This window comes from Apium graveolens, chromosome 5 (genome assembly GCF_009905375.1).
Source record: "Apium graveolens cultivar Ventura chromosome 5, ASM990537v1, whole genome shotgun sequence".
Classification (NCBI taxonomy): Eukaryota; Viridiplantae; Streptophyta; class Magnoliopsida; order Apiales; family Apiaceae; genus Apium; species Apium graveolens.
Genome location: NC_133651.1, coordinates 62802559 through 62815026, shown reverse-complemented (window position 1 = coordinate 62815026; position 12468 = coordinate 62802559). Strand labels below are relative to the sequence as shown.

Here is a 12468-nt window from a genome sequence, read left to right as displayed (position 1 = left end):
CCGATTTACAGATTAAAAGTTATGAATAAAATAATTAAATAATGCACGTGCAATCATATTATGCATCAATCAGATCACATATAACACATAAGATATTCGATCAAAATAATTTTTCAAAGAAGATTCAGAGTCAAAATGATTTTTCAGGTATTTAATACGAATTTTTGAACATTTTTCGGAATTAAAATTGGACTCCGAATCATTTTATAATTAATAATAGGGTTTGAACACCCGAATCTGATTTTAAAATAATTTTATAATATTTATCGAGCCCTGAAAATAATTTAAAATAATATTTAAAACTCGAAACTATTTTTTTGGAATTAAAATTAATTAATAACTAATTAAATTAATTAATCAATTAATATTTAAATTAATTGACTAATTAATTAATTAATTAATTATCAACTAAAATTAATTAATTAAATAATTAAAAATAATTATAGAATTAAAAATAATTTTCAGAATTAAAATAATGAATTTTGGAATTAAAAATGAATTTTAGAAATTAAATAAAGGATTTTTGAATTTATTATTAAATAGAATTTCCGAGAAACAGATTTTGTAATTGAATTTTGAGGGAAAGGGAATCAAAACCGGTTCAGCCATTCAGAAAACCGGGTCAGGTAAGAACGGTTTCCGGGTCGCGAAGAACCCAGAACCCAGCAAACCCTCCAGCTATCGGAAGAAATGTCCGATAGCTCCGATTCCGGCCAGGACACCTCTATTCAATGAGTTTTTAACTTCAAATCCATTCAGTTCTAACCCAGCAACTCAGATCATTCAATAACAACAGAAAACAACTACTGGATCATCTTCTCCGATGAATTCAAATCAAACCCGACGGAAAAACCGGCGGGTTAATCAAAACTCCGATCTGCCAATTCCTTGAACCAAATTCGATGATATAGATATGAATTTAAAGCTCAAACACTGTATAATCGACCCATAGAATCATATCAAACAGTTAATCATCATATAAGAAATTCTCAAATCGAATTAAAAACATTCAAAGGCTAAAAACCCTAATTTTATAAATCCGAGAATCAAACCTCATTTTCTATATGTTATTATTCATCATATAATATACCAAAATGACCAAGATAAAATTATCTACAAGATTAAGCCATCAAATCATATCAACAACATCAAGAACAAAAATTCCTCTTTTAATCATTAATTAATTCAAAATAAAATAATTAAATAACAAAATTACCTCGATTCCTGCATAAAAACGGATGATTGATTATGAAAGTACTTTTCAAAAGCTTCGTTTTAATATGTTACACGCCCGAATCGGAGTTCGATAACGCCCTCGTTCGTATGTTTGATTCTCAAGAACGTGATATTAATTCAACATTTTCTTTGTATTTACTGTATTCGTACTGGTTGCAAATGAATAAACAAATAAAATGAAATAATAAATAGGCTATTTATATTTACGGAATATTGGTTCGTTCTGGATCGTTTTGGATTGTTAAATTAGTTGCTTAGCCGCTAAATAACTGCAATAACGATCCGATTTGATACATGTATTGGATAATTATCTAAACCGGGATTCTTATAAAACACTATATATGAAAATAACGTAATAATATTCCATCTTACGAAAATACGGGTTTTGTTGGTTCACCGAAATGATTATCGTATCAAAAATCTTGCATCGAGCCGCGCACGGGTCAAACCGTAATCCGGATCGAAAAAGTTAAAACACGGAAAATGTCTGGAATTAGCAATTTAGGTTAGGAAGGAGTTTTCGGAAAAGTTTCGGGTTGTAAAACCGTAAAAACGGTTGAAGTCGGACGATGCCTGGCTTTATAAAATAATTTTGTAATTATTCAGAAAATAATTAATAAATTCATAAATCAATATAAAATTATTTAACAGTCCAAAAATTACCAGAAAAATACTGTAATTATCTATATTTTATTCTGGTCATAATAAAATTAGCAAACTTATATTGTATCACATATAAGAATTCACATATTTACACCAATCATCAGATAATTCATCAAAAATCACATAATAATCATATATAAAAATTATTTATTAATAAAAGTAATTATACGCGATATCCCGGATGTCACATCAACATTAGAATATGACAGGTAAATAATACTACGTCTACACAAGAAATCAGGAAGAAATGAAGATATGGAAAATACAAAGAATGAAAAGATTAGAAGAATGCTTGAAGTCTGTTTATAGATCACTGAAAGAAGTTCATTAATATATTCATGTCTCAGTGAAGAATAAAGTTTAAAGACTTTCAGGGTTTTAGAAATGTTGAAGATTCAGTGTATACGTGCCACCGAAAGATTTCAGTGTATCAGCATTGATTGAAGACAGATAGTGTTCGAAGCAAAGGAATATGAAGAATTCAAGACATGGTATAGTGTTAGGAATATGTTGTGAACTTGATGATAAATCACACAAAACACCTTAGTAAATTTAATTTAGTGAATTTTGTAGCACTCGACGAATGATCAAATATAGTCCCGACGGATGATTCAATATATTCCTGACGGATGATGATTTGATATCCATTGAGTGAGTAGCTTATGTAAAAATAAGTATTGCAGCACATTTCTGTAAACAAATTTGTGTGGATTCTGTAGTAGCATATGAGTCATGTTGACTACTAGTAGATAGGCAGAATAGGTTGATTAATTATAAATATGAGATGTCTTGTAATTCTGCATAAATGAAATGAAGTCAAGTGTCAAATAGCTACCCGACAGATGATCAACAAAGCTACCCGACGGATTATCAACAAAGCCACCCGACGGATAACAAGCATGTACCCGACAGATGATCAATTCAAATATCTGTTGATAGTGACAACACAGTCACATGCGTTGGGTGTTTGCAAATGGAATGTGGCAGCCTGTTTAGCAGGAAATTGAGAACAAATAAGCATTACCATTTCCATGCTATTATGAAGATATTCAAAGATGCTGGAATAGAGTAATGAAGTAGCATGGAGTTAGACTTGATAGGTTTTTTTTTATTATCCCGTCTTATTACCATGTTAACTTGGTGATATATAAACCAAGTGTAGCTAGTAGAACAAACAACTAAGCAAACACATTAAGAAGATAAATAGAAAAAGTTGTACTTGTTAAGAATTTCTCTATAGTTTGTTTGTTCAACTTGTAAAGTAGCTGTGAGCCAATTTGAGCTTCACAGAGTTCTCAAATCGATATATATATATATATATATATCTGGTGGATACATTCAAATCCACTAGAAAGTTTTAAAGACTTTTGTTTTTATTACTTTGTGTTTGATTTACTTAATTCTTTATTCCGCACTTTGCAAATCAAAACACTTATATATATATATATATTGAGTTAGAACATTTTTATTAATCTAAAAAAGAAGTCAGAATTACATTCAACCCCCCTTATGTAATTCTTGTTGTATTATTAGGGAATAACAATTGGTATCAGAGCCAGCTCTTGAAGTACAAAGAGTGTAAAGATCACAACAAACAACAAGATGAACAAGAAGGATGTTGGAGTTAAAATTCCTTTTCTGGATAAAGACAATTATCACCACTGGAAGGTGAAAATGCATCTATATCTTCTTTCTCAAGATGAGGCCTATATGGATTGCATAGAGAGAGGTCCTCATGTACCAATGAGAGTTGCAACAGGCAATGAACCATCTGTTCCCAAGCCTAGGCATGAATGGTCAGATCCTGATATTGAGCAAGTCAGGAAAGACAAGAAGGCCATGAATATATTGTTCAATGGAGTTGATGGTGATATGTTTGATAACATTATTAACTGCAAAACAACCAAGGAGGTTTAGGACACTATCCAGATTATTTGTGATGGTACTGAGCAAGTAAGGGAGAATAAGATGCAGCTACTAATTCAGCAATATGAGCACTTCCATTGTGAAGATAGTGAGTCTCTCACTAATATCTTTAGTAGGTTTCAAAAACTACTAAATGCTCTGAAGTTGCATGGAAGAGTCTATCAGACAAAAGACTCTAACCTCAAGTTCCTTAGATCTCTTCCAAAGGAGTGGAAACCAATGACAGTCTCATTGAGAAATTCTTAGGATTACAAGGAGTTTACCTTGGAGAGATTGTATGGCATCCTGAAGACTTATGAGCTTGAAATAGAGCAAGATGAGAGGGTGGGAAAAGGAAGGAAGAAAGAAGGGTCCATAGCACTGGTTGCTGAGTTAGAGAAAGAGAAAGAGATGAAGGTAGAAGCTGTTGAGTCTACTTCAAAGGTCTGTGAGAACAAGGGCAAAGGGCTGGTAGCTGAAAATGAAGATCATTTGAGCCAAGATGACATGGATGATATTGATGAGCATTTAGCATTCCTTTCCAGAAGATTTGCCAAGCTCAAGTTCAAAAAGAACTTTGGAGCAGCCAAGCCAAGTAGAAACGTGGTAGATAAATCCAAATTCAAATGTTTCAAATGTGGCTTGGTAGGGCATTTTGCCAGTGAGTGTAGAAGGTCAGATTCCATCAAAAAGAAGTTTGAGCCTATTGATTACAAACAGAAATATTTTGAGTTGCTCAGGCAAAAGGAAAGGGCTTTCATTACACAGGAAAATGATTGGGCAACTGATGGATTGGATGAAGATGAGGATGTAAGCTATGTCAATCTAGCCCTGATGGCCAAGTCTGATGAAACAGAGACAAGTTCTTCAAGTAATCAGGTAATCACCACTAACTTAGCACATTTATCTAAAGCTGAGTGTAATGATGCAATCAATGACATGTCTACAGAATTATATCACTTGCATGTTACACTTAAGTCCCTCACTAAGGAAAATACTAAAATTAAAGAAAACAATTTGTTTTTAAGTAAGAGGAATAATGTGCTAGAGTCTCAGATTATTCAATTTGAAAAATTGAGAATTGAGTGTAAGATTGCTAAAGATAAATTGACTGAGTCCTTGAAGAAAGAAGAGATTTTAAGAAAACGGCTTGAACGAGAACTGGAAGTGATTAAAGCATGGAAATCATCCAGAGATGTCCATGCTCAAATCACTAAAGTTCAAGGTATTGAGTCCTTTTGTGATGCAGCCTGAAAAAAGAGTAAGGAGAAGCTGGAATCCAATTTGTTTGAAGGATTGCTAATAGATGTGGACTCGACGGATGATGAGAATCATCTGTCGGATAGTCAAAAGGATTATCCGTCAAGTGACAAAGAGCCACTTCCATCGCCTGTGAGCAAACCAGTGAGCAAAGCTAAGCTTGCCAAGTTAAATAAAAAATTTGGATCAGTTTCCAAAAACATTGTTTCAGGAGAATCAAGTCAAGTGAAGAAGGAGAAGAAAGTTTGTTAGGTCACACAACACTGTAGAAGGGGGTTGAATACAGTGTAGAATACAATCAAATCGATTTCGAACACAAGTAACAGTAAACAGGTATATTCAATATAATAAACTATGTTATAATGGAACTGTTCTCTCTCAGTGATGAACAAATATCATGAGAGCTGCTAGGTTACAATGTATGATCTTCTCTAAAATGAAAACACATATAGTGTAAACCTATATCTGTATTTATATAGTACACAGTTACAAGATAACGTCTAATTGAAATGGAATATAATTCTGTCTCCTAAAATATATCAATCAGATATCTTATACAATTCTTTCAGTCCTCTAACTCTTTCCATGCATATCTTCTTTTGTATTAATCTCGATCTTCCTTTCTTAACTGTAAGTCCTCCCGTACTTAAGTTCTGATATCTATCTTCTGATATTAATCTTTTGACAATCTAAGTTCTGATATCCTTAAGTTCTGACTTCCAGTAAGTACTGATTCCAGTAAGTACTGATATTTCCTGTTTTGTTAAGATCTGAAAACTAAACATGAAACACATTAGACATGACATCTCAAATATATCTAACAATCTCCCCCAACTTGTAAATTATGCAAAATATACAAGTTAATAGATTTGATGATGTTAAAAACATTTAAGTTCAAATGCAATGAGAGTTTAATAAAACTATTAACTACAACTTACAGTCCTTGTAGCTTTACCAACATCAATGGATCAATCTGAATCGATAATGATTCTTAACAAAATCTTTTACCAGCTTATCTTCAGCTTTTCTCAGAACTTCAACTAATTGTGCTTTGACCTGCATCAGTTCTTCATCTTTAGTGTCACCACTTTGATAAATGGCTGTTTTGAGAGCTTGAATTGATGTTCTTTCAAGTCCATCACCAAGTCTGATAACTCTAGGATGTGAAGAGTTTTCATTATAACATAAGCATCTTCCTTTCAGAATAACTTCCACCTTAGCAGAGTTCTTCAGCATAGGAATTTCTCTTCCATCATTTTCAGTAATCATTGGTATATACTGAGAAGTCTTTGTACCAGAGATTCTAAATAGATCTCTTATAGCCTTCAAAATGTATTCTGACCATCTTCTTGTAACATCAGATTTTACTTCCAGAAGATCGTGAATATGTTGAAGCTCTCTGACAGACTTCTTTAGCGCATCGGTATCAGCTAGTCTGTAAGTTAATCCATCATTGAGAAATAAAATCAATTTCTCCTTTATATTATTCTTATCATGAGCATCTATCACAATTTGAGTAGACAGCACTTTGTCAAGGTGCTTTTGTTTGATTTGTTCATATGGTTTGCCTGTCAACATGAAAGGATCTCTTAGAGTAACTTCTACTCCTATTTGTATCTTCTCTTCATCAGAACCTAATCCAGCTTTATCTCTAGGTTGCTTGGATCTCAACCCAAAAGTTGCGAGTTGATTCATCATAAGATTGGATTTTGGTTCAACTGGAGTAGATTTCTTCCATAACAGCTTTTTCTTATCAGTAATTGTCATCTTTTCCAAATCAACTTGATCAGAATTTGCTGTTTATTCTGTAACTTGTTATTCTTCATTCTGAACAACTTGAGCAATGTCAGAGGTTGTTTTAGATTCTTCAATTATCTTTTCTTCTCTTCAGAATTTGAACAGTTTTATTTTCTATCAAATCATCATCATGCATTGTAATTTGATAGACTGGAATGGAAGAACTTATCTTTTTCTCAATCTTTAAAGGTTCACCAACCTTTTCTTTTCCTTTTGACTTATGATCAATGACAAGTGGCATTTTATACCACTTAGAATGTCTTATAATAGCTTAAACTGGTGTCTTGAAATCAAGTATTTTGTGTATTTGATGCATTTTTCTAGTGTTTGTGCATTTCAGGGTATTAGTTGCATTTCGGGAGAGAATTCATCAATAATAAGCCTTGGCATGTGTTTAGCATTGCAAGTGGGAAGATAGGAGCAGATTGTAATGAAGAAATGGAGCAAAAACAAAGTATTTTCCAGAAGGGGTCTGAGCGCCCGCTCAGCTCTGCTGAGCGGCCGCGCAGGAAGCTGAGCGCCCGCTCAGGAATGCTGAGCGGCCGCGCAGGGTCATAATTTCAGATTAATTATTTTAGACTCCTACTTCCAACTTCTGAGTTATCTGGGTTTTATGGGACTCCTATATAGGTAGATTTCAGAGATGTTTCACAAAGGTTGGATCGTAGTATTAATCGAAGAGCGAAGGAGATAAGGAAGAAGATCGTTTTAGCACACCGCAACGAAGAGGAAGCATATTTTCTTATGATTTTTTATTTCGTTGTAACGTTGGATGCTAGTTTTCTTTACTTTGAACCTATTTACTCTTGTGACGTACTCTGGTTTAATATAAGTAGTTTTAGTTATTATTCTCTTGTGTTTATTTATCATGTTTTCATATGAACCCATGATGACGATGAGTGCTATCATGGGCTAATCGTGATCATGGGGTCGTAACAGATTTACTATGGAATTCTTTAGTTAATTGTTTAATATCTTAGTGGGTGATGATTGTATGATATCTAGTATTGGTTGTGCGTATTCGTCTTATGTGCATCGCGAACATATAAGATAGGGTGTTAATCTCTTGTGAAGCGACGGTGGATCTTGAGATTTAGAACTTGCCATGCTAGCATAGGTTCAGGTACGATGTTGCATGATTAGTGGGTAACTCTAACCGTTTTATTCACCCTGTGTAATCAAAAGGAATAACTTGTGCTTAAATCGTTATGTTGTCAATTTCTATAGACATATAGGGACTCAACATAATTGATGCCTATTCAACTTCTATCTTAATTGTGGATGTTTGGTAGAATGGTATTAGTACAATGAAAATTGGTTTTTATCAGTTTCGTGTTATTCGATTAATATCATCACTGTTGCATGCTAAGGGTAATAACAATGACTATTGAAGGAAGTAGTGATGAAGTTGTGATCTCATGAATGTTTTAATATTGTTAATTCAAGTGTTAATTAAGTGCTTAATTGTAGTAGTTAATTATAGTTAATAATTAGTTAATCAAATCTAAGTGTTATTGTCTTAACATTGGGAAGTAATCATACATTGGTGAGTGAGTTTAATTGAACATAATTAGTCTGAGTCTCTGTGGGAATGAACTAGAAAGTATTCTATATTACTTGCGAACGCGTATACTTTCGTGTGTTATTAGCACGTGTTTTCGCCCTAACAAGTTTTTGGCGCCACTGCCAGGGACTCGGCGTATTTGTTTAGTTTATGTACTTACCATCATTGGTCATTAGGACTCAGTGATTAAGACGTGTTACTTATTATTTCCGGTTGTGTTTCAGGTACTTTAGCGAGCGTTTATGCAAACTCGTTCTCGTACCCGCAAGAGGACTTTAGATATAGCTGAGGAGACAGACGAAGTTCTTGATATTCCGGAGAAGATAGATTTTGAAGATTCGGATTCAGGAAGTGAGCAGAAAGAACCCTTAATCATGGGTGATCGTATAGTTCCGGCAGATCCAGCTCTTATGGACTTTTCTCGGCCCAAAATTGATGACATTCAGTCAAGCATCCTTCATCCGGCTATTCAGGCTAACACCTTTGAAATCAAGCCGGGCACTATTTAGATGGTATAGAATTCTGTTTCTTTCGGAGGAGCTGCGACTGAAGACCCCAACATACACATAAGGAATTTTGTCGAGATCTGCAGTACTTTCAAATATAATGGTATGACTGATGAGGCTATCAACTGAGGCTTTTCCCATTCTCTCTAAGGGATAAAGCTAAGGGATAAAGCTAAGGACTGGTTACATTCTGAACCAGCTGGGTCCATCACTACGTGGCAAGATCTTGCGCAAAAGTTTCTGGTGAAGTTTTATCCAATGGCGAAGACTGCTGCTATGAGGAGTGCTCTTACTCAGTTTGCGCAGCAACCTACAGCATCTATGTGCGAAGCTTGGGAGCGCTACAAGGAGATGTTGAGAAAGTGTCCACATCATGGAATGCCTGATTGGATGGTGATCAATGGTTTCTATAATGGTTTGGGGGCCCAATCTCGGCCTATGCTCGATGCAGCAGCTGGAGGCGCCTTATGGGCGAAAAGCTATACTGAGGCTTATAATCTTATTGAGACTATGGCTGCAAATGAGCATCAAAACCCAACTCAAAGGATGATTCCTGGGAAGGTAGCAGGTATTCTGGAAGTCGATGCAGCTACAGCTATTGCAGCGCAGCTCCAAGCGCTGAGTATGAAGGTCGATTCTCTAGCCACCTATGGAGTCAATCAGATAGCTATGGTCTGTGAGCTTTGTGTAGGTTCTCATGCTACGGATCAGTGTTCTCATGTTAACGAATCTGTTCAGTATGTGAACAATTATCAGTGACAACAGCAGCCTGTGCCAGCTACTTATCATCCTAACAACAAAAATCATCCAAATTTCAGCTGGGGTAATAATCAGAATGCTATTCAGCAACCATATCAGCAAGGCATAAGTAAGCAGTTCAATCCACCTGGATTCCAGCAACCTCAGCCTTATGCTCAAAGGCAATCATATCCTCAAAAGGGAGGTGCAGCTGCACCCACTAGTGCTGATTTTGAGGAACTTAAGCTGTTGTGCAGGAGTCAGGCGGTTTCTATCAAGACCTTGGAAAATCAAATTGGTCAAATAGCCAATGTAGTGCTCAATCGTCAACCTGGCACACTTCCCAGTGACACTGAAGTGCCAGGCAGGAAGAAAGCTAAAGAGCAAGTCAAGGCTATTACCTTAAGGTCTGGAAAAGTTGCTGATGCTAAAAAAGCAAAAGAAGGAGAAGCTGAAGTTGGAGATGAAGAAGCTAAGGAAAAGGAGAAAGCGGCGGAACCAAGAAAGACTACTGTTGAACACACTCTGCCTAAGGGTAATACAGGGGAGAAACAGCTCTATCCTCCACCACCTTTCCCTAAGAGATTGCAACAACAAAAGCTGGATAAGCAGTTCGGTAAGTTTCTGGAGGTGTTCAAGAAACTTCACATCAATATACCTTTCGCTGAGGCTCTGGAGCAAATGCCTATTTATGCGAGATTTATGAAGAGTATTCTTTCAAGGAAGGTGAAACTGGATGACCTTGAGACCGTTGCTCTAACGGAAGAATGCAATGATGTGCTGCAGTAAAAGTTACCTCCAAAGCTTAAAGATCCAGGTAGCTTCACCATTCCTTGCACCATTGGAAAGTTGTCTTTTCACAAGTGCCTTTGTGATTTGGGAGCAAGCATCAATCTGATGTCGTTGTCGATCTTTAAAAAGTTGAATTTGCCTGATCCAAAACCCACCTACATGTCTCTATAATTGGCTGATCGTTCTATTACTTACCCAAGAGGCATAGTGGAGGATGTGCTAGTAAAGGTGGATAAGCTCTTCTTTCCTATAGACTTTGTTATTCTGGACTTCGAGGAAGATAAGAAGATTCCCCCAATTTTGGGGAGACCTTTCTTAGCTACAGGCCGTACCTTGATAGATGTGCAGAAAGGTGAACTTACTATGCAGGTGCAGGATCAGGATGTGACATTCAATGTATTCAAAGCAATAAAATTCCCTACAGAAGATGAGGAATGCTTAAAACTGGATTTGATTGATTCTGCGGTTACTTCAGAACTCGATCATATGCTAATGTCTGATGTATTAGAGAAGGCCTTAGTGGGGGATTTTGACAGTGATGATGAGGATGGCAATGAGCAACTACAATATTCCCTGGAGGCGAAAGCTAGACATGCCGTTTGAATCTCTTGGTACTTCTGACCTCAAAAATGCTGAAGGAAAGCTCAAACCATTGATTGAGGAAGCACCTACCTTGGAGCTTAAGCCATTGCCTGAACACTTGAGGTATGCTTTTTTAGGTGATGCATCTACTTTACCTGTTATTATTGCATCTGACCTTTCAGGTGTTGAGGAGGACAAGCCCTTAAGGATTTTGAGAGAATTCAAATCGGCTATCGGATGGACTATAGCAGATATCAAAGGGATCAGCCCTTCATATTGCATGCATAAGATTCTGCTAGAGGAGGGTAGTAAGCCGAATGTTGAGCAACAGCGCAGACTTAATCCTATCATGAAAGAAGTGGTGAAGAAAGAAATTCTGAAGTGGCTGGATGCAGGAATCATTTATCCTATTTCTGACAGTTCTTGGGTGAGCCCCATGCAATGTGTACCTAAGAAAGGAGGTATCACTGTGGTAGCAAATGAGAAGAACGAGCTCATCCCCACTCGAACAGTCACAGGATGGAGAGTATGCATGGATTACAGAAAGTTGAACAAGGCCACAAGGAAGGATCACTTCCCGCTTCCGTTTATTGATCAGATGCTTGACAGGTTGGCTGGTCATGAGTATTATTGTCTTCTGGACGGCTATTCAGGGTATAATCAGATTTGTATTGCACCAGAGGATCAAGAAAAGGCTACCTTCACTTGTCCATTTGGCACGTTTGCTTTTCGCAGAGTTTTGTTTGGGTTATGTGGCGCAACAGCCACTTTTCAGAGATGTATGATGGCTATATTCTCTGACATGATTGGAAATAATGTCGAGGTGTTCATGGACGACTTCTCTGTCTTTGGACATTCGTATGATGAATGTTTGAATAATCTTCGTGCAGTACTCAAAAGGTGTGTGGAAACTAATTTGGTGCTCAATTGGGAAAAATGTCATTTTATGGTGCGTGAAGGCATTATTCTTGGGCATAAGGTCTCTAGCAAGGGTCTTGAGGTGGACAAAGCCAAGATAGGAGTCATTGAAAATCTTCCACCACCTGATTTCTGTGAAAGGAATCCGTAGTTTTCTTGTCATGCGGGTTTTTATCGGCGTTTCATCAAGGACTTTTCGAAGATATCTAAGCCGTTGTGCAACTTGCTTGAGAAGGATGTGCCTTTCAAATTTGATGATGACTACTTAACGGCATTCGAGACTCTTAAGAAGAGTTTGATAACTGCACCAGTTATTACAGCACCTGATTGGACAGAGCCTTTTGAGATGATGTGTGATGCGAGTGATTATGCGGTGGGTGCAGTTCTTGGGCAGTGCAAGAATAATCTTTTTCATATGGTCTACTATGCTAGCAAGACCTTAAATGGGGCCCAAATGAACTAAACCACTACTGAGAAGGACCTCTTGGCTATAGTCTTTGGTTTCAA

The 12468-nt window shown here is 36.4% G+C and overlaps 1 non-coding gene across 1 annotated transcript; it reads right to left on the bottom strand.

The window, feature by feature from the left end:
* Positions 1 to 9204: 9204 nt before the first annotated feature.
* LOC141662770 (small nucleolar RNA R71) lies at positions 9205 to 9311 on the bottom strand. Its single transcript, XR_012550863.1, has one exon. It is a non-coding gene; the product is annotated as a small nucleolar RNA R71 (small nucleolar RNA).
* Between the last annotated feature and the right edge of the window lie 3157 nt (positions 9312 to 12468).